At 38.5% G+C, this 21,800-nt stretch overlaps 1 non-coding gene across 1 annotated transcript; it reads right to left on the reverse strand.

Moving 5' to 3' along the window:
• Positions 1-358: 358 nt before the first annotated feature.
• LOC131409864 (U6 spliceosomal RNA) lies at positions 359-463 on the reverse strand. The gene has a single exon (XR_009221053.1). It is a non-coding gene; the product is annotated as a U6 spliceosomal RNA (small nuclear RNA).
• Between the last annotated feature and the right edge of the window lie 21,337 nt (positions 464-21,800).

Raw genomic sequence — 21,800 nt, forward strand, 5'->3', positions numbered from 1 at the left:
AAGACAGAACCCATGATGACCCAATCCTTTTGCAATACAAATGTAGAAAGATAGTCTGGTCAAGAGGGAAGACAGCATCCTGCCTTCAGCTGCACTTTGCAAATAGGCGGGGTTCTGGAGCAGGCAGAAGGTGCCTCGCCCACATAAACAAAGGCGATGAGTGTGTGCTCGTCAGCTCAGGAGCCTCTGCAGCCACCATTTGTCATGACACCTATGTTTATAGCTATAGCAATTGCACCATGTCCAAAAGGATTATTTCACTGTCACAGTTCATTAAGGGCCAGCTTGTTATGAGAAACTTTAGGCTTGGACTTTTTTTTCAGCTTTATTGAGGTATAATATTCATCTTGCATAATTGAGAAATAGGGAACAGTTCACGAATTTGTGTATCATCCTTGACAGGGCCATGCTGATCTTCTCTGTATGGTTCCAATTTCAGTACATATGCTGCAGAAGCCAGCACTAGGCTTTCATTGATTTTTATTTGGGGCAATTGTATTTATTTTGTTTCCTTTTGATGACAAAGACTGACCCTCTGCAAACATCTGTTACCAATCCTCCTCTTTTTGCTTGAGGAAGATTGTCCGTGAGCTAACATCTGTGCCAATCTTCCTCTATTTTGTATGTAGGATGCCTCCACAGCATGGTTTGATGAGCAGTGTGTAGGTCCGTGCTGGGATCTGAATCTGCGAACCCTGGGCCGCCGAAGCGAAGCGTGCCAACTTAACCACTAGGCCACTGGGCCGACCCAAATTTATATTTTTTTAATTATTATTTTGGTATTATTTAGATCTGAAAAATCATCAAATCCCAAATTAATGAACTAATGCGCTCTTTGAGAAAAATAGATTTTTATATCACTTTAATTGTTCCTTTATACTGAACAGAGCTGATTTTTTTTTTAAAACAGTGAATGCTGATTTAATTATTGCATAATTATCATTTTTTACTTTCTGGCAATATTAATTCTCTGTTCCAATGCTCTTCTTCTTTTCAAATACTTCTCTGCTATTATCATGTACACATTCTTTCAGATAAAACTTCTAATCATTTCACCAAGTCCTCCCCTTAAAAAAAAAACCTCTAATTAATTTATCTCACAAAAATATATTCCAGATTGCCTTGAGTTAAATATAAATATACAAACAAGCACCAGAAGCAATTGGAAGAAAACATAATTCTCTCTCATCTTCTCATAGGCAGAGAAGAACTTTATAGGCATAAAAAGCAAAGGAAGAAACAAAAAGTAAAAAGACTGAAGAAATAGATCTGACTGTTCTTGGCCTTCTCCTCTTTTCCTGGATTAGTTTTACTAGCTGAGTAATCTTGGGCAAGACATTTATTCTTTCTGTTTCTTTATGTCCTCAACTATGCAGTTGAGAGATAAACTCAATCATGGTGAGTTTATGGAACATCAACTGTATGGAATATCACATAGTCATTTGAAAACATTGAAGAAGCATAAGGAGGCTCGTTTTTCTGCTTCTTTACAAAAAAACACTTACATAATCTTTAGGGGTAGTGTGATGTAATCATGAGAATAAACCCTGGCATTGGACAAACCTGGTTTGTAATCCTGCCTGTGCCACTATAGTAGCTCTGTGACTTAAGTATGATGACAGTAGTCTAAAGAGTGTTTTTGAGATTTAGAAATAGTACAGGGTATAGTCCCAAAATTATAATTTCATTGTCCAAAAGAGTGAACCAATCATCCTCATTCTAATCCAATCTGAATACCCCATTCATGCCCCCAACTTAATCAGTTCCTCCCAGATCAATCATCTGTCTTTGTCTATTTTCTCCCCAAAATATGGTTACTACCACCACAATCTACTCCTAAAAACATGTAAACCAGATGAGAAAGCAACTTACAAAGAGGAGAAATATTTACAAAGCAGACAAAGTGTTAATGTTCTTTATATATATATATATATGAATATAAAAGATAAGCATTTTCTTTTTTTTTTTTATAATTTTATTTATTTATTTTTTCCCCCAAAGCCCAGTAGATAGTTGTATGTCATAGCTGCACATCCTTCTAGTTGCTGTATGTGGGACGTGGCCTCAGCATGGCCGGAGAAGCGGTGCGTTGGTGTGCGCCTGGGATCCGAATCCGGGCCACCAGCAGTGGAGGGCACACACTCAACCGCTAAGCCACGAGGCTGGCCCAAGATAAGCATTTTCAATAGGAAAAAATAAGTAAATTACTGGCAATTCATAGAAGACGATATATAAAGAGTGAAAACATTGAAAGATGTTAGTCTTATTTGTAATAAAAAGTTGCAAATTAAAATAAGAATATACCATTTTTCACCAACCAGCATCAAGTATTAAAAAAAATGTTAATACTTAGTGTTGCGGACAGTAAGGGTAAATTAAAAACTATTGGTCAGTTTATAAATTGGTACAACTTTTTTGGAAGGCAATTTGATAATATATTCAAAAATATATACAGTCATGCACCACAGAAATACATTTTAGTCAATGATGGACCTCATAGACAACAGTATTTCCGTAAGATTACTACCATATAGCCTAGGTGCATAGTAGGCTATATCATCTAGATTTATGTAAGTGCATTCTATGATGTTCACAAAATAACAAAATTGCCTAAGCAGATCCCTGTCATTATGTGATGCATAACGTGTATTAAAAGCTTAAATTCTCTTTATCTAGCCATACCACTTCAAGGAATTTGGCCTAAAAAAGTCAGAGAGAAACATAAATATTTATGTACATGAATGCTCATTACAGCATTATTTATAACAAAATGAAAAACTAACCTAAACTTCTGTCACTTGGAGACTGGTTAGATAAATATGTATTTCTATCTGTTTGACTGTTATATAACTACTAAATATCATGACCTTGAGGCCCATTTAAAGAATGAAGAAATGCTTGTAACTAGGTATAAATGGAAGAAAAAAGATATGAAATATATTTCTTAAACTATTCCTATCCTGAAAATCAACCATTTGACTAAACACACACACAAAGAAAAAAAAAATACCACACAATAATGTAGTAATGGATAACTCTACAGGAAGTTTAGATTACTTTTTAACCTCTCTTTTTATTATCAGTATTGTCTGATGTTTCTGCAATGAGCATTTATTTACTATTTATAGGTTAAGAACAAACACGAGGCCGGCCTAGCGACGTAGTGGTTAAGTTCACATGCTCTGCTTTGGTTAAGTTCACATGCTCTGCTTTGGCGGCCCAGGGTTCATGGGTTTGGAGCCTGGGTGTGGACCTATACATCGCTCATCAAGCCATCCTGTGGTAGCATCCCATATACAAAATGGAGGAAGGTTGGCACAGATGTTAGCTCAGGGCCAATCTTCCTCACCAAAAAAAAAAGGAATAAACACAAGTCTCTTTTTCCTCAAAAAAAATATGATTATTTAATATACAAATAATTTTTTCTTCTATTTTAATTTATTTTTCAAAATGTATAAAATAAACACATATAATGAGAAAAAAAGTAATAATTATTTTATTTCTAAAAAGCCTTTGGTGATGAAACTGTTCATTTTTATAGCCTGAGTGCTGAGGAGCATATGAAGATGAAATTTAGGACACAAGCACAATAAAAAGGCTATAAAAAATAAGGAATCAACAAATGCAAAAATATTGTGTCAACAATAAATAGAAGGATGTTCTGGGCCTAGTTGGGTAAGCTTTGATTTAGACTTAGGCAAATTTACCACTCCTATTAAAGTGAGTTGCTGTACCAATCCTATCCTTCACCTGGCCAGAAAGACAGACAGCTAAAAAGAGCCTGGAATGGAGAGAGAAAGCAAACCCATCTTATTCAAAGCATCAAGTATTGTTCAATGAACTGTCTGATCACTTAAATAATGTTAATTTGAGTTAGAAATTGAAGTAAAGGACCCGATAATAACAGAAATTTGCAGGCCCTACACAACCAGAACGTGCAAGTCACTTCACGTCCTGGACCAAATAGTCTATTCATTAGTAAAATCAACCCTTCTATGATCTGTCTCAATTCTAATAGTCTATGATGTTGTGTGTTGTTTCATAATAAATGAATTTACATATATGCAGGAAATTCCTGTCTTCTAATTTTATTCTGGGAAATATTTGACCAAAGTGAAATTAATAGAGAAGAAAATTGTTGATGACTAGTTATCATATAAAGACATTAAAAAGCAGCTACCAGATTGTAATTTTAGCTGTGGTTCTTAAAGGGAAAATTCCTTAATATTCCTCCAGAATGCTGCATGGTGTTTTTTTTAATGAGGGAAAACCCCAAAGCAGGCAGGATACAGCTAAAGGAGCAACCATTACAAATCCCTTTAATTTAGCTCTGAAGTCCTGAGCTAACAGCATCAGGTTGATGGAATCTTCGAACTTGGCCTCTTGGTCCCATCATGACAACATTCAAACATTTTAATGATGTGCACATTAATGACTGTGATCACCTGCATAATTTCTCTAGGAGTTTGCCTACTAATCTTACCACTCACTGAAGCAGTTGTGAAACTGTTGATGTGTGTAGTTATTTTTTAAAAGCCCCAAGAGAGTAATTATAATATAAGGGTGGATGCACGCATATAATTTGGGATTTTAACTTAGCGATCCCTATCTAGAAACTCCCTGACAATGAAACTTTGTCATAGAGACAAATGTTTGTACATATACAGGAGAGACTCCAATGCCTGGAGGAGACAGGGTGTAGTCACGTCAAAAAGAAGTGGGGTGGTGTTTTGGTTGCAAAGCCCTGGGGCAAATTCTGGAAACTGGTATATCTCTTTGGCTTTCCTCCCTTTGTTTTTTTTGTTTTTGTTTTTGTTTTTGTTTTTGCGAGGAAGATCAGCCCTGAGCTAACATCCATGCCTAATCCTCCTCTTTTTTTGCTGAGGAAGACCCGCCCTGAGCTAATATCTATTGCCAATCCCCTCCTTTTTTTCCCCCTTTTTCTCCCCAAGGTCCCAGTAGATAGTTGTATGTCGTAGTTGCACATCCTGCTAGTTGCTGTATGTGGGACGTGGCCCCAGCACGGCCGGACAACCGGTGCATCGGTGCGGCCAGGGATCCAAACCCCGACGATCAGTAGCGGAGGGCGAGCACTTAACCACTAAGCCATGGGGCCGGCCCCCTCCCTTTGTTTTTAGCCTTCCAAATGCTGAGCAGACTTATTTATAGTCCATTGACAGTCCCTGGGAATGAAACTGAGAAATAAACAGTTTCTCACTTTTTGAGAAATTAACAGTTTCTCAAAAGAGTCAGTCATTTTTTCAGTGGATCGTAAATCTTTTCATCTTACCTGGAAAGACTTCTTAGAAGTTGTTTGATCTTTTGAACTTTTTTAGCTAAAATAGGCAATTGAACGTATGATGTGTGATTTAGATTTCTTTTCACCTGCCATTGGAGCTAATGTCATTGACTCATTTCTAGGAAACTACCATGAAACCCTCAGGTGAGGAACCACCAGTTATTATGCCTAAGTTGAGCGAGTTTTAAAACTAGTAACACGGAGAGAAAATTTCTAAAGTGTGCGTCAATCTTCCTTGCTCCGAATAGTAAGTGTGCTCTAAAAAAAGGGAATGAGAGAGAAACTGGCTTTATAAGACCAAGTTGTAAGCGTTAAGCTGGATATAATAGAGCTGCTTCAGATCGAGATATTTATTGTTGACCTTAAACAAATAGACAGCCAGTTATTTCACCAGCCAAAATGAGTTTATTCAGAATCAACAAAGAATTGTAATTTGGGCTCTGCAACCATGGCGAGCCAAGTGCAAGTTCCAAGCAACAAGGGGAGGAGAAACTCTTTTATAGAGGGGAAGAGGAAGTTGGGAGGGCTATTGTAAACAAATAGTCTGTTGGAGGAGTTGGCTGAGTTGTGACAGTCTCTCATTGGCTAAGCATTTGCCTCTCTCGAGAAGAGGAAGTCTTCTTCCTTTTGGGCTCTGCCATTGTTTTAGCGTGTGAGAGCGCCCCCTTCTGGTCTCCCTACTCCATTTTTAAATGAGGTTTCTGTTTTTTGATTTTCACATTTTCCTCTTTGGATTGAAATGTTTCTCTGAAAGTATCACTGATCAAAAGTCAGGTTTTTCCAATTTCATCGGCCTTTTGTCCTTGAAGCCAGGAAGGACCTTTCCTGAATGTCATGTCCCATGTTGGAGGGAAAGTGCACAGACTGGAAACCGATTGAGGTCACATTTGAGTAACATGAAGGGGTAGGAGGCAGAACTCTTGGGCATTTTTTAAAAATAAAGTCCATATGTTATCAAGGTCACAGGCGTTGGAGATCATCTAAAGCGTTATGTCATCCTCAAAGGCTTGGCTGACAAACTTCCAACAGGCCTGGTCCAGACATCTTGGGAAAGCTGTCTCATCAGATGTCATCCGCTTCAATTCCAGGAAATCTTTCCTTTTAGGTTATCAGGTGATGTGCAGGTGCAGTCAGGGTTTGGTGCTTTCTTTAGGTGTGTCACATGAATCCAAGAGTCTGTTCCTTGGAGTTTTGCAGCACAAGGGTTAGTTAGCTCTACCTGATAGAGGCCTTTCCAGTGAGGTTAAAGAGAATCCTTCTGGAGGTGTTTTTTCCAATAGACAAAATCTCCAGGCTGCAAGGTGTGATGCTTAAAGTCTTCATCTCCCTGGAGTGTACTGCGAAAATATTGATCTACCAAAACATGGTATTTTTAATAGAAACAATTGGCCTGTGCAATGTTAGAGTATATCTTCTCTTATCAGCTGTGGGTCAAAAGAGGCTGGAACCAAGTGCATTAGGCATCCTGTGACTATCTCAAAGGGTGAAAGTTTATGAATTCCAAAAGGGGTGGATCTGAGATATAGAAGAACCAATGACAATGCTTTTGACCAAGGTATTTGGAAAGTCTCTACAAATTATGCCAATTGAGTCTTAAAAATGCCATTAATGCATTTGACTAAACCAGAAGATTGAAGGTGGTAAGTGCAGTGAAAGTGTTGTGAAATCAGCCAAACAATACTGACTTGTCAAAGTACCTGACCAGTAAAATGAGTTCCTCAATTACTATGAAGCTTGAGAGGAGTTCCCCAGACAGAGGTCATCTTTTCCAAAAGGACTTCAGTCACAGTAGCCCGTCTGCAAGGGAAGGCTTCTCTCCATGAGAAAACATACAGACTATGGTTAAAACGTATTTTTGTCCATGAGATGAGGGAAGTTGTATGAAATCCATTTGCCAAATCTCAAATGGTCCATTAGGCTGTTTAAAATGTCCGGGAGCAGTACCAACAGGCTTCCATGGATCATATTTTGGACAAGTAGGACAAGTGTAGTAGGCACTTCTTGTAGGTTTGTTAATATTTCCCCAGCAATATTGATACATGAATGTTATCATTTTGTCAGTAGACCAATGGTTAAATGCATGTACAGTGGTTAAGAGTGGGAATTTTAGAGTCTCCAGGAGGGCTGAGTTCTTATTTGGTCTGAAACAGAGCTTTCTCTTTTTATCAAACCAATAATTGTTGAATTTACACTTTTGTTTTTCCTTTTCTGAGGCTAATTGTTGGGCTTCTCCAGCCAGTTTTTTTTATCATTTGGGGAAATGTCCTTTTGGACCCTGACTGAGGTTTGGCTGCTCTTGATTCTTTTAAGGGCAGTATCCCTTGCTGAAGTATCAGCAAGGTGATTTCCCTTAGCTTCTGGAGAGTCAAGTTTAGAATGCCACACGAGCTTAATAATAGCTGAAGCAGCAAGTAAAAGTATAGAATCCAACGATTCCTGAACATAGAGGCCATTTTTAATTTTATTTCCACTGGAAGTAAAGAAGCCACGTTGCTTCCACAACGTTTCAAAATCATGAGCTACTCCAAAAGCATATCTACTATTAGTATAAATGTTGGCAGTTTTGCTCTTGGCTAAAGTACAAGTTGATGTAAGAGTGTATAAATCAGCCTGCTGGGCCGAAGTAGCCATAGGTAAAGGTGCTGCCTTAGTGATAGCAAAAGGAGTTGCAATAGTGTAGCCAGCCCAATATTAGCCATTATCACTTTTTAAATAAGAAGCATCAGTGAACCATGAGAAGTTGGTGTTACTCAAAGGAGTTGCCTGCAGATTATCCCAAGCAGTCAGGAGGTGATCTATGAGTTTTTTAAACAGTCAGGAAGGGCTTCATTGGTAACAGAAAGGAGAAGAGTGGCAGGGTTAAGGTTATTACAATATGAAAGAGTTATGTGAAGAGCAGTTAACAAAAAGACTTCATAGGGAGTGAGGGGGCTGGCTAAAATATATTGAGTGTGATGAGAATTCAAGAGGGCTTCCACTGCATGAGGTACAAACATGGTTAAAGGGGATCCCACAACAATTTTCTCAATGGCCTTAGCCAAAAGGGCAGTAGCAGTAATGGCTCTAAAGCAATGGGAGTATCCCTATGCCACCGGGTCCAGTTGCTAGCTCTAACACCCTATGGGTTGATGGTGGTCTCTGTGTTTTTAGGTGAGTACCCCAAGGACATTCTCCTCCTTTTCATATACAAAAAGGAAAAAGGGAATCTGATAATTGGGATATCCAAGGGCAGGTGGGGTTCATCAAACTCTCCTTTAAGGCTTTAAAGGCTATGTTGTCTGGTTTTTCCCATCAAATTAGGTCAGGTTTGTTGTTTTTTAGTAAAACATGCAGAGGTTTGGCCATAAGAGAGAAATTTGGAATCCAATTTCATTAATAACCTATTAGCCTAAGAAAATCTCACAGTTGGCTTGGTTTGGGGTTTTGGGAAACTTAGGACACCATGACGCCTATCTGAATCTAGGTGTAGTCCTTGTTCTGATATAAGATGCCCTAATATTGCACCTGGGTTTGGGCAAATTTCTCTTTGGCAATCTTATGTCCCTTTAAGGCTAAAAGCTTTAGCAAGTGGATGCTGTCTTCCTCTAAAGACACTTGGCAGGGAGAACAAAGAAGCAAATCATCTACATATGGCAACAGAGTAGAACCCCCTAGGGAATTTTATGTCATCCAGATCAGCCTTCAGGATTTCTGAGGTATAAAAAGGACTCCCAGTAAAACCCTGAGGCATTACTGTTCAGGTGAATTGTTTTCCTTCCCAAGTGAAGGCAAAAATGTATGGACTAGCTTCATCAATTGGAATACTAAAGAATGCACTGCATAAATCAATTACAGTAAGAAATTTACTTTCCATAAAAATGGAGTGTAAGCACAGTATGAAAGTTAGAAACAGCAGGATGTCGAGGGATAACAATGTTGCTCAGAGGCCGTGGACAAACCTCCACCCTCAGCCCTTGGTTTTTTTCACGTGTAAAAAAGGAGTATTACAGGGACTAGTACAAGGAATAATGAGGCCTTGAGCCTTGTAATCTTCTATTATGGGCTTTATACCTTGAAGGGCTTCTTTACTTATGGGGTACTGATTAATTCTGGGAAGAGGTTTTGAGGAATCTATTTAAATCTTGATGGGACGTGCGCTGTGAATTTTACCAATGTAGGTTGGAGACTTTGCCCTTAAGGAGAGTGGTAGCTGAATCAATAGGAAAAAATAACCAGTGTTTCCAGGATCAGCTCTAGTATCATCAGAGAAGGAACAAATACAAGATGTCAAAGGGTCATTTCGTTCACTTAGTTGGTTGTTTTGATGACTATTGTCAAATTCTAGAATTATTTCCCCCTTTCAGGAGAAAGAATTTCTGGCAAAATACTTTTCCAAGAAGTCTCAGTCTAATAAATGAATAAAGGCAAAGGAACTGAGGAAAAAAGAGTGTGTGTCTCTCAAAGGGCCTAAACAAAAGGGAACAGGTTGAGAGACAGGAACCTGTTGATGTTTATTGAAAATTCCCACTAGTTGAACTGTTTTAGCACTCTGAGGCAGGGGCTGCTTTTTTTTTTTTTTTTATAATTTTATTTATTTATTTATTTTTCCCCCCAAAGCCCCAGTAGATAGTTGTACGTCATAGCTGCACATCCTTCTAGCTGCTGTATGTGGGACACGGCCTCAGCGTGGCCGGAGAAGCGGGGCGTCAGTGCACACCCGGGATCTGAACCCGGGCCGCCAGCAGCGGAGCGGGCTCACTTAACCGCTAAACCATGGGGCCGGCCCAGGGGCTGCTTTGTAGTAGTGGGGTTGAGCACTGAGAGCGTGGCTCTGGTGTCAATTAGGGCAAAAATATATTTATCCCCAATCTGGAGAAATGTTTCTCCAAGCCAATTAAGAGGGGAGATTGGGAAGAACCCCTGTAGTTCCTCAGAATCCCACTATTAAGAATTTGGAAGACATTGGAAAGGCTGAAGGAGGTTAAATGGCTGAAGGAGCTTGAAGTTCTTAAATTTGTAATAATCTCTTTTCCAATGTCATGGCTCTTTGCAATAATAACAGAAACTAGGAGAATTTTGATTTCATTTAGGAGCCTTCATTTGCTGGAGTTGAAGATTAAGAATTTTAGCAGTCTTTCTTTTAGGTGACTCGTCTAGGGTGCGAGAGCTGGTTTGTCAGATTAACTAAATCTGGAGTGGACATAGTTTCCCACTCATCCTGGTCCTTTTTACTTGCAGGGAGAGTTCCCAGTATAGCCCATTAATAAACATAGAATTAAAAGCTACACAGGTGAAACCAACATCTAAAGGAAGATGAGAATTTTCTTTAAAAACAATCTGAAGTTGATTGTAATAGTCATGATCAGGTTCATCAGGTTTTTGTGTAAAAGCCTGAATTTTGTTCCAATCACAGGCTTTGGGAAAGCCTGAGGAATTGCCCAGTGAAGTCACCTAGTGATTGCCTGAACCTCATCGTATAACAGGTCAGAGGGTTGGATTCCCGGTTGTAATTCTAGAGATCTTTCAGGATTTTCCCAATTTGCAGTTTTCATTCAGTGCTGGGCCTAGCCTTCACTGACAAGCATATGAACTAGCTGATATAAATCAGAGAAACCAGGTCTATATATTTGAATGACTATTAAATTCCTCAGCAAATCTGTGAAGTTCTTCAGTTACTTTGGGAAAATCTTTGACAATGGCTCACAATTCAGCTTTAGTCCAGGGAATATAAGAAACTAAGGGTTTAGACTTTGGATCCTCAGAAGTCTAAATTTGAAAGGGACAGGCTCTGATAGGTTCAGAGGAACAGGGATTGGGGAGAGGTTAAGACAAAAGGGGAAGTTTGGTGGAGAGTTAGTGCAGGGGAAAACTGAGGGTCTACAGGAAGTGTAGATGGTATAGAAGGGGAGGAAGAAGATGGTGCTGGAGGTAGAGCCTGAGACAAGGAAGCCAGGGAAGAGCAACATGAGGCTGTGGAAGCCATTTTATCTTTCTTTAATCAGTTATTTGCCTCAGTTAATCTTAAAATTTTATTTTGCAAAGAGGACATTTTAGACTCCTGATAATGTTTGGAAGCTTCAAAATACCAATCAAAATAGGCATTCCATTGAGTTTGGGAAACCTCAGAGTTATGGTTGTCCAACTTGGTTTTAAGAAAAGTAAGTTTGGGGAGTTGAAAAGTTCCCCAAAATGGCCATTAGTGTTTTAAATAACCTTTGGTTGAGTTGGTCCATTTAGTTAGAAATGTGCCTGAGGAAGGACCTCAGTTTTTAAACATAAAATCAGCCAGGGTCCCTGTAGGGGGAATGCCCTCAAAATATTTAGATAACTGGGATCCCATTTATCAGACATTTTTCTCTAGAGTATAAGAATAATTTTTAAACAATTGAAACAGCTCAAACAGAGCTTAAACAGATTAAATACCTTGCAACTCAAATAGCTTGAACAGCTCAAACAGCCTGCAGGATTAATATCAGCACAGTTCTAAGGGAATAGCCTAATTCTAAAGGAGTTAGGCTGAAAGCTGAAGACAGTTCTACTAGAACAGCCTGATCCCAAAGGAGTCAGATGGAAAGCTAAACAGCTAGGTCTGATAGAACAGCTCTGTCCCAAAGGAATTGGACCAAGGGCTGAGCAGCATGGTTCCAATGGAACTGCCTGATTCAGAAGAGTCAGGCCAAAGTGCCAACCAAGTACTTGCAGACAAAACAAGGCCTTAACCAGAAAATGATGAAGCCTTAAAATAGATCTCGAATAGAGCTGGAGAGCTTCAAAATGCAAAGAGAGTGGAAGCTCAGATCCAGGAGAAAGACATGCCTTCAAACTCCCAGCTCTTCAAGAAAAGCAGTGAGCTCATTGGGTTCTGTGATGCCAACACCTATTTGCCCACCAGCCTCAGACTTGTTGGAGGTCTTCTGTGCTTCCCCACTTAGGCCACCAAATACTAACCTTAAACAAAGAGAGAGTCAGTTATTTCTCCAGCAAAAATGAGTTTATTTAGGATCAGCAAAGAATTGCAATTTGGGTTCTGCAAATACGGCAAGCCATGTGCAAGTTCCAAGCACCAAGCTGAGGAGAAACTCATTTTTACAGAGGGGAAGAGGAAGTTAGGAGGGCTATTGTAAATAAAGAGTCCATTGGAGGAATTGAGGGTTCGAAGTACAGTGGATTTTCATTGGCTGAGTTGTGACAGTCTCTCATTGGCTGAGCTCTTGCCAGGCAAGAATAGGAAGTCTTTCTTTTTTCTTTTGGGCTTTGCTATCATCATAGGTTGTGCAAGCTCCCCTTTCTGGTCTCCTAACTCCATTTTAAATGAGGTTTCCGTTTATTAATTTTCACAGTATATAGCACCCCAACAGGCATAAATACTCACTTGATATGGAGTCATCCTCTGAATGATGAGTTCATCCTAATGGATTCATCCAGACCACATCCTATAAAAACTGGCACAGTCTGTAAAGTCTCTCAAATATGATTTAATACCTATGTCTCCCCATTTATCAGCAAAGTGCAGCTCGGCCAAGCTTCTTCTCCATCCTGCAGACTAAATTAGCCTTTTCCTTATCCCCAGAATACATTGTAGATTCTTCTATTATAATCATAGTTAATGCATATAGTGTTTACTATGTGCTAGACATTGTTCTATGTTCTTTAGACATATTAACTCGTTTAAACTTTGAAGTAACTCTATGAGGAAGTTCTATTTTTATCGCCATTGAACTCACTAATAACTCTTCAAAGGTCGGGCACCCAGTAAATTAAATAGCTGGTTTTGAATCAAGGCAATCTGGCTTAAAAATCTATGCTCTTAACCACTAAACTAAGTACAGCACTGGATTATAACAGTATTTTTACATGTCTAGGTTGTTGTGATATTGTGATTTATAATAAGAAATATATATTTGATATCATCCCAGTTCCTGGCACAGAGCTCCTAAAACCCTTGGAATTTCCTAAGTAAGTGATGAGAACCATAAAGGTGTCTTTATATTTTAATGAAATGACTTTTGGAAAGCCTCTAAATCACCTAAGGGTGGAGAGTTGTTGCCAGGGGAACAAACAATTTGATTAGAGAGTTGGACCCGTCAGTCTCACCTCCTGCAATCAAAGGCCAATGATTTAATCAATCATGTCTATGTAATAAAGCCTCCAAAAAACCCAAAAGGACAGGGTTTGGAGAGCTTCCAGTTGCCAAACCAGAATGTTTCCGCTGTGCCAGTCTCCAAACTCCAGGGGAGAAGAAGCTACTTTGTTCATGACCCTGCCCTATGTATCTCTTCTGCTGGCTATTGGTTCATATCCTTTAATATCTTTTATAATAAACCAACAATCTAGTGAGTAAACTAGTTACCTATGTTCTGTAAGTTGCTCTATCAAATTAATCAAACCCAAGGATGGGATTGTGGGAACCTCTGATTTATAATCAGTTGGTCAGAAACACAGTAACAACATAGACTTGTGATTGGCATCTAAAGTGGAGAGCAGACTTGGGGGATGGAATCCTTACCCTGTGGAATCTGATGCTATCTCTGTGTAGGTAGTGTCAAAATTGAGTTGAATGATAGGATACCCAGCTGGTGTCACGGAATTGCTTGGTGATGTGGGGGAAAAATCCCACATGTTGGAATTGGGTACAGAATAATAGTCCTCCTTAAGAACTTACTGTTCACTCCTTGAGAGTAGGGGTTGTAAGTTACTCATCTTTATATCCCCACTGCTGAATATAGTGTAAGAGCTTAATAGTTTTTGCTGAAATGAATTACAAACTCTTTAAATGCTAGAATCTTTATTCTTTAAATACTCATAGTATACAGTGTACTTTGAATGCTCTGTAAACTAGAAATAATAAGTAAGCATAGATAAAAGAACAAATTTATCTCCTTATGAATAGGATAAATTTTAAATGGAAGGGTAGCAAATGCTACAAAGCATAAAATATAAATGGAATTTATTTCTGAAGATGGGAACTGTTAAATGTTAAGAAGTCAGCCAATCTGACTCCTCTTCAAAAATTTAATTCTTTCTCCTTACAAACTCTCCAATAATTTACTTCTCTTAAAAGCATATTTCCATTATCTTATGCACTAACTAACCTTTTTCCTTGGGAGTTCTTAACCACTCATGTCTTAGATGAGCACTTCTGAAACTTTTTTCTCCCTGGCACTGTCAATGCAAATAATCCGCAATCAATCTCTAAATCAAAATTGGAGTGAGTTTATTATGAACCCAGTCTGAGGACTAGCATGGGGTCTTCCTTCTCCAACGCAGTTTTTTATCTGGTGTCTTTTCCAACAAACAAAATCTCCAGGTTGTAGTTCGTGATCCTAAAGTTCTTCATTCCTGGGAGCTCACTGTGAAAAGAATCAGCTCCCAATCTCTTATTTCTTGTAATTGTCTCAATGAGACGTTGACAATGATGTGAGGTATCTCCTTTAAGCAAAGTTGATTCATACATTCCTTCATCTAATTGCATAGACCATCCAGTTATTATCTCAAAAGGGGACAGCTGGTGTTTACCAAAGGCTGTAGATCTAAGATTGAGGATCACTAGCAGAAGAGCTTTTGGCCATGAGAGATTAAATGCTTCTGAAAGCTTTGCCAATTGAGGTTTGATTGTGCCATTAGTTAAAATGTTGCATTATTGGCCAAATGTCACAAATATATTTGATCATGTGTCTGGCGAAATGAGTTCCCCAGTTACTGTGTAACTTAGTGGGAATTCCTCAAACAGTAATTATGCTTTCCAATAATAATTTACCTAAATCCATCACCCTTTTGCGAGGAAAGGCCTCAACCCAATATGAGAACATATATATCATTACATGATATATTTATGCTTGAGATGGTGGCATTTGAACAAAGTGCAACTGCCATACCTCAAAGGATCCTTTAGGAAAGGGAAAGTGGCCTTGTGACCCATGAAACAGTTTCCCTAGATGATATTTTGGGAATATAGCACAAAAGTATGGGCTTTATAAGGCACTGTGAGAGAATGTTTACGAAAGTATTGTTTTCCCCAAAATCATTACCCTTTTTCAGGTGCCCAATGGTTAATTGGTGTATATGCTGGAGCAGTGGCAATTGTGCTCCAATAGGCATTATGGCTTCTTGTTTTTTATTGGGCCTGAGCCACATCTGCATGGTGGTGTCAAAAATTCCCCCTTTTGTTGCCACCTTTGTTTCTATTCTTCTATGGTGATTTCTTGAGCCTGTAGAAGGAAATCTTTTACCAGGTTAGCAGAGTTTATAGAAAGTAGTAGGCATTCTTGAGGCTGGACAGCATATCAAGCTTGATAATGTCCTTGCTTATCCTTTAAATAAGACTCATCTGCAAACCAAATTAGACAATAGAATGCGGTCATGGTGTTTTCCTCCTGTGGTGTTGGAAGCAAGGTAGCAGGGTTAAAAATTCCAAAATAAAGCCTACAGAATTAAAGTGACTTGACTAAAATCTCACAACTCTGAGGGCTGGCCTGGTGGCATAGTGGTTAAGTTTGCATGCTCTGCTTCAGTGGCCCTGGGTTCACGGGTTCAGATCCCAGGAGTGGACCTGTGCACTGCTCACGAACCCATGCTCTGGCGGCATCCCATATACAAAGTACAGGAAGATTGGCACATATGTTAGCTCAGGGACTATCTTCCTCAAGCAAAAAGAGGAAGATTGGCAACAGACGTTAGCTCAGGGCCAGTCTTCCTCATCAAAAGAAAAAAAAAAGAAAGAAAATTTAAAAAAACTTATTCACTTAATTAAGTTCATTTTAATCTTAGCCAACTTGACCATGCGCAAAACTCTTTCCTCAGGGTTCTTTTTCCACAAACCTTCTGTAACTTTCTTTTTACATTCAGAATTTGTCCCATACCTTCTTTCTTCCCTCCTAGTACTTTAGGACAAATTATCTTTCTTAAAACAAACAAAAATATTTCCATTATTTATACTTTCTTTACTGAAAACATACATCTTACTTTCCTTGAGTACAAAGATATTTTCCATATTAATTTTTAGCAGCTTTAATTACGTATATTAATTAAAATTTTTTAACCCTTACAGACCTTAACTTTTAGTGAAAACTAAGAAGTAAGCAATTATAAACTGTTTTTTACATTAGCATTCTGTGGCTTGGCAAGTTTATAAATACTTTTTATAATTTCTAGAAACATGTTACTCATAGTACAATCTTTTAATAAAATACAAGACATGCTTGCTAATAGACCCAAACATTTTTTACTTTCTCTGTAATAAGAAGCCAAAAGTAGATAAACCTATATTTAATAATTAGTGTCTAATATTTTATCTTATATGGAAGTAACCTAGATACTCAATAAATTTTATCATTTAACTCAATTATCAAAACTCTAAGGTTTCAAGTTACCCAAAGGTTTTGAAATTATTTTGAGTACATACACAATAACACACAATTATTGTTAAAACTTCACCCTACACTCTTACTTTTTTTCACATCTATTTAGTTTACTTGTTTCTATACTGATAACTCTGAAAACATATTTATTTTAATCAAACCAACAAACATAAATAAGATTTTACTTGTCAAAGATTGTTTTATATTACATTAACTTGAAAGACATTTGGGTTAGTTTCCATTACATTTATATAAGCACTTAGTTTAAGCCAATTAAACAGAGCTATTTAGAAATTATACCATCCAGAGGTAAAAATATCACACACATAACACATATAGACATATGTATGCCGAGACTCCACAGCTATTGTTTTAAAATTACTGTCATGAATTAGATACAGTAATATAAGGCTAACTAGTTATGAAAGAATAATTGAATCTAAATTTTTTTTTAAGTTTTTTCTACTAATATTTGTGGAGAAGACCCTCAAGATGCTAGATTTTGGGAGAGGGTGCTCTTATGGCCATTTTTCTTGCCTTTTTTCCTTCAGTCTTAGGAACTGGTGATGGGTTAGATAACAGTTCCCAGAGAGGTGAGTGAGGCAATAAGCCTTTTTGAGTTAAAAGAAATGGATGGAATCTGAATTGCCTCTAGAGCTGCTTTTCAGTTTTGCAAGAGTTTGTAAGTTGAAGACAGTTGCTCTGAATTTCTCAGAAATTTGGGTTGTAAGTTAAATGACATTATAGGTCAAACTAACTGTCCAATACCTCATCCTAATTTGCTTCTTTCCCTCTAGGTGCTTAGTTTTATTTTAATTTAGGGAAAAAGACCTAAAAATTCTTATCAAGCTCTGAATATCAGCTTCCAGTTTAGCTGAATTTCTGATCATAAGTTACTAAATCCTTTCAAATATCTTGTCAGGTTTCAGCCAGGACAAACAGTAACTACCTGGTGGTATTGAACAGTTCCAATAATCTTTAACATAGCAGTTTCCCAGAAAGTCCCTCCGAGTCTCATTAACTCTCAGAGTAGATTACAGGGGTATCTGTAAAGCCATGGCCTAATATATTTTTGTTTAGCTACCTTTCATAACTTACTTTTTATTAGCTTTTTGCAACAAAACTGTCAATAAGTTTATTTCAGAATTTTGAAATTTCTACTTTTAAGTGCACTTCTTAAATAATCTTATCTAATCAGAACATTCCTTCTAATGACCAATGTAATTCCCCTGAGGCTGGCAGCAGTTTGGTAGGACCCCTAGCCATGAATGGAGTGCAATTCACATTTCTGTCTGACTATCTCTGACTACAAAATGGGGTGCAACTACATTTTTGTCTGATCTTTTTTTGGGGATCCCAACCTGATGATTATTAAGCCAAGCCCTCAGGACATGAAACAAGCTTGGAAAGATTTTTTTTGCTGTTCTTTATAAATATTTACATCTTGCATAACCTTTAGTTTGAGTAATTGTGCCAGAAGTTGGCAAGCTCAACTCTTTAAAAATTTCTCTGTTATCTGGCTCTTAAAAAGGGACCCCAAAGTGGCCACTGTAATTTTAAATTATCCCAGGTTTTCTTGCTGGCTGTTTACATCTATCTCCGTTTCATTAAGCCCTTGCAAGTTTCAGCAGGAAGCCAGCTGGAATTCCAAGGGAAGGCTGCTCGTTTGTGAACTGGTTGACTTTTAGAAGCTCCATTTTCCATTTTTCTTTAGTTTTGTTTTGCTATAAAGTCTGAACAATTTCTAGGGACAGTGTAGTGGGTTGGAAATGTGCTGCTTGTGAGTGTTACTCCCTAAAGAAAGGTCATAAACACTCTCTTATATGTCTCAGTTTCTCCCACTGGCAGTCTAAAACTACCATGGGGGCTAGGAGCTCATGGACAACCAACTCTCATATGCATGTCCCCAGATGCACGGCATCAATTGCTTAAAGAGAACAGTCGTGGTGGAATTCCCTATGGGACTACTACACATCCTGAGGCTCGACCCATTAGGTTCTCAGTTGCCTGAGAATGCCTTCCAGCTGGGAGGAGCTGGTGTCCTTTTTCTTCAGAGCTGAAGGAGTTCAGAATCTCATTTCTCTATCAAGCAGTTTGTTCAAACTTTATAAACACTTTTATTCCCAATTTAAAGCTAAATTAAAAAGGTCAGCCTGCCCTATTCACTCCAGAGTTCCCCCTAGGCTCCCCTGGGCTAGGAAGTTCCCCCTAGGTTTCTCTTTTCTAGGAATTTCCCCTAAGTTCCTCTTACCTAGGGTATGTAATGGTACCCCCTTAAGACACCTAGTCTTAAGACTTGAAACAGCTCATATAAACTCTGGACCATCAACTTAAAATAAGGAGGTCTGGGTTTCAGTAGAACTCACCAGGGTCACCTGAAGAGTTCAGTGATCCAGGGGGACTCAATGGTCCCCTATTGGTACTGAATGTTGGTTCAGTGAGGATTCCAGGTGGTCTCTGGTGGGTTTCTCTGAAACCCTGCCATGACTACACCAGGAAATGTCAACACAAATAATCCATAATCAATCTATAAATCAAAATTAGGGTGAGTTTATTATGAGCCAGTTCTGAGGACTAGCCCAGGGCCTTCCTTCCTGAAGGAGGAAGGGTACCAAGGAAGTGGGATGTACAAAGTGGTTATATACTATCTTAGAACAAAGACCATACATCACATATGACAGGAATATCTCTTTTACTACTGTCATGAGATGCTTAGCTTGTACAGCAGGTCGGTAGCCAGCAGCTCAGTGGTCACAAGGTGAGCACAGCAGGTTGGTAGTTAATCCTTAGTTTCCAGGAAGAGATGCTTATCCTTAAAAAAATGCTGATATGGGGGGAGTTACATCCCTATCTTTAAGGGCACCATTCTTGTCTTTGGGACATAGTAAATGTTTAAAGAAGATGTGTAATACGTGGTCAACAGGCCACATCAGGCCCTTTTGGAAAAACAAGGCCAGGCCAAATTAGTTTTACAACAAATGGCTTCCTCAGATATTCCAATATATCCTATTGCTTTTTATTTATTTATCAGCACAGAGGCTGTTCCTTGGGTAAGATAGCTGCAGGTAACACATAATTTTCATCCATAAGACTCACTAGAACTTTCCCCTTCCCACACACAAAATTTTTTCAAGTCACTTACATGACTTCACTCCTCCTCTCATCCCATTCCCAGGCTTGGGAATCACTATCTAATGCCACTTCTTATCTTCCCTTTGTTTGTTTCTGGTTTTTATTCTGTTTTGAAGTGCTAATTATTCATTTCTATTTTTTTCCGTGTATTTCTTCACTAGTTGTCATATTTATGCTTGGAATATACTCTGCAATATTCCAAGGAATCCAAGGATTTCCTTTTATATGATCCCCTTTCTTTTCCAACATTCCAATAGATAATATTCAGACTGTACAAGGATTATTTATTAATCATATATAAATATTTATTCAATGTGCTTGCATAATTTCTTCTGTGTCATATCTTTTAATATGACAATTACTGTATTTTCCATCCCAAAATCTTAGTGATTTGACAAAGTCACAGTCCAAAGTTGGTCCAGCAGCTCTCTTCAGCAGCTCTCTTCCAAGCGTCCACTCAGGGAAGCACCACTTTCTCAGAATCCTTTGTTTATAGTCTTGAGACAATGGAGAGAGTGCATGAAAGATTGTGAAGGACATTTAAGGAGGCAGGTCTGGAAGTGGCACAAATGGCTTCTGTCCACATTCCATTTATAGTCCTATGGCTGCAATCTAGCTGATCTAACTGCAAGAGACACTTTGAACTGTAGCTTACCCATATGCCCATGAGGAGAAAATAAGATTAGTGAGCATCTAGCCAGTCTCTGCCACAGTCCTCCTGTCTGGCCACTCATTATCCCTTTTATTCATCCTCCTACACATGAAACACATCCACCCCCATCACTAACCTTTAATCACTAACTGCATCAACTCAAAATCCAGGCTCTCAGCTGACATGCAGTCCTTCCCATATGGTCAAGACATGCTACCAGGCTCTGGAGACCTATGAATTAAAAAGACAAATAAATGATCTACATCCAAACACATATCTAATTACAATGGTGCAGTAGGGATAAGATAACCACAATAAACACTTCCATTTAGAAGGAGAATAAGAAACACAGTAGTCACTGGTTTGGGCCACTTTTGAAATCCCATTGGACAGACGTTGCCCTAGAAGCAGATGAAATTCTCGATTAGGTTCAGATTACATTTTCTGGGGAGAACACCACTATCCAATGTTCTCAATCTCTGGAAGGCTCCTTCTTGTCCATTATTTTCCTTCACTACATCCGGAACAGGGCTAGGAAGCATACTCTTTTTAGGGACTGTATAGAATTAAAAGCCTGCCTCCTGCTCCAAGTTTGGGTATCTGCAGGTTGTTTTAAATCCTAATATCCCAAATGTTTTTTATTGCACTTTCCTAGTTTTGTTGGCAAAATCATTTCTTCAAAAATTCAATATTCTTTGATCTGTTTCCAATCAATTCCACATCCCAGTAACCACACCAGTAGTTTTTTCCTAAACATGATTCTCCAGTATGATTTGTGTTGCTTCTTCACCCTATGATTTCCTTTTTAGTTAATGACAACTGCCTTGAGTCTATCTTGAGCAAATGAAGGACATACTCATAATCTAATCTTTGCCATAGTCCCTTTATCCAACCATCAAGTTGTACTTAACTTTTTTCATTCACAGCTTTTGGTAAGCCTATCTCTTACCGTTTAGGGTTTAAACGTTAAGACTTTTCTTCTTACAGGGCCCTGAATTTCTGTTCTTTCTCTCTTTCCTATCATTTCTATTTATTAATGGGCCAATTTTCTCCTGAGATCATCTCTTTTTTTTTAAACTATGTAATCATCACTCTGAGTGTTATAATAAGCTTTTTTCCTCAAATGGTAATATCTATCCTCCCTCATCCTAAAAAACAAACACATACACTCTTCTCTTTAAACTCTTTGAAGCACATCAATCAGCAGCCAAAGACATTCTTTAGATTCCCTGAGATGCAAAGGTGGAATTTTTCCTCATAAGGTACATTCACTACACGATTATTAAGAAGCAATCAGTGAGGGGCTGGCCTGGTGGTGTAGTGGTTAAGTTCGTGCACTCTTCTTCGGCAGCCCAGGGTTAACAGGCTCGGATTCCAGGTG

Source organism: Diceros bicornis, chromosome 8, assembly GCF_020826845.1.
Source record: "Diceros bicornis minor isolate mBicDic1 chromosome 8, mDicBic1.mat.cur, whole genome shotgun sequence".
Classification (NCBI taxonomy): domain Eukaryota; kingdom Metazoa; phylum Chordata; class Mammalia; order Perissodactyla; family Rhinocerotidae; genus Diceros; species Diceros bicornis.